This window comes from Gavialis gangeticus, unplaced genomic scaffold (assembly GCF_001723915.1).
Source record: "Gavialis gangeticus isolate Ggan-Ray unplaced genomic scaffold, GavGan_comp1, whole genome shotgun sequence".
Classification (NCBI taxonomy): Eukaryota; Metazoa; Chordata; order Crocodylia; family Gavialidae; genus Gavialis; species Gavialis gangeticus.
In genome coordinates this window covers 9673424-9674290 of record NW_017729019.1, presented here as the reverse complement: position 1 = coordinate 9674290, position 867 = coordinate 9673424, and the positions used below count along the sequence as shown (strand labels likewise).

Genomic DNA, 867 nt, shown 5'->3' with positions numbered 1-867 from the left:
TATGTTCTGAAACTTTACATAGACAGCAGGTACAAAACTAGAACTCCTCCAATATGTTTGGGTGTTTAAAAACAGAAGCTGGTAAAGCTCAATATACTGGAGCAGAGCAAAGACACTACGAGACAATCATGGTTTACTCACTTTTTCTGTGGACCCCATTTCTTATAGGCCCCATATCCTGCCAGTGACACCACAAGGGCACCTTGAAGAAAAACAAGACAGTCTGATGTCAGGCTCACCACTGACTTACAGAACAGACCAGTTCCAGACTGTAGCGCTTTGGGGGGGACCCTCGTGACTTTCCCGAGAAGGCCTGTAGCTGTTTAATCACAGACTCACGCAGCTCTTCCTCACAGCTGAATGTTTACTAAAGCCTGCTTTAACAAAACTTTTTCTTGCTCAAAAGTGTCTCCACAATACTAAAATCATCCACCCTGTGGTCGGAGGATGTTGGGTAAACTGAGCAAAGAAGTGTCAGTCCACGAGATAATCTTTTATTTCAGAACCCACATCATTCTAGTTCTTTGTACAATGCAGCACAATACTGTGGAAAAGTGAAAACCTGCCCTGGAATTTAATTTCTCTCACCTATTGATTCCCCCTTCTTCCCCTGCAAAAAGCAGACACCATATTGATACTCTACATGGCTAAGAAAAGCCAAGCAGTTTTTTCTTTTTCAGGAATGCACACACACTTTCCAGATACACATGCATTTCAAAAGCAACATTGCCACGTCACCCTTACAATCACACACTATCAAGTGAAAAGTAGCTATACTCCATAAACAGATTAGAAATAAAACAGGCTTCACCGCATCTCCTATTCAGTTTAAAGGAAATTACTTACCAAAAACAACACTGAGGGTGA

At 41.8% G+C, this 867-nt stretch overlaps 1 protein-coding gene and 1 long non-coding RNA gene across 2 annotated transcripts in view; both read right to left on the bottom strand.

Annotated features, from left to right (window-relative positions):
• LOC109295268 (complement component receptor 1-like protein) overlaps nucleotides 1–867 on the bottom strand; it is a 71191-nt gene that overhangs the window by 40875 nt on the left and 29449 nt on the right. The window lies entirely within an intron of this gene.
• LOC109295270 overlaps nucleotides 1–867 on the bottom strand; it is a 9160-nt gene that overhangs the window by 6703 nt on the left and 1590 nt on the right. The gene's annotated exons all lie outside the window — the stretch shown is intronic.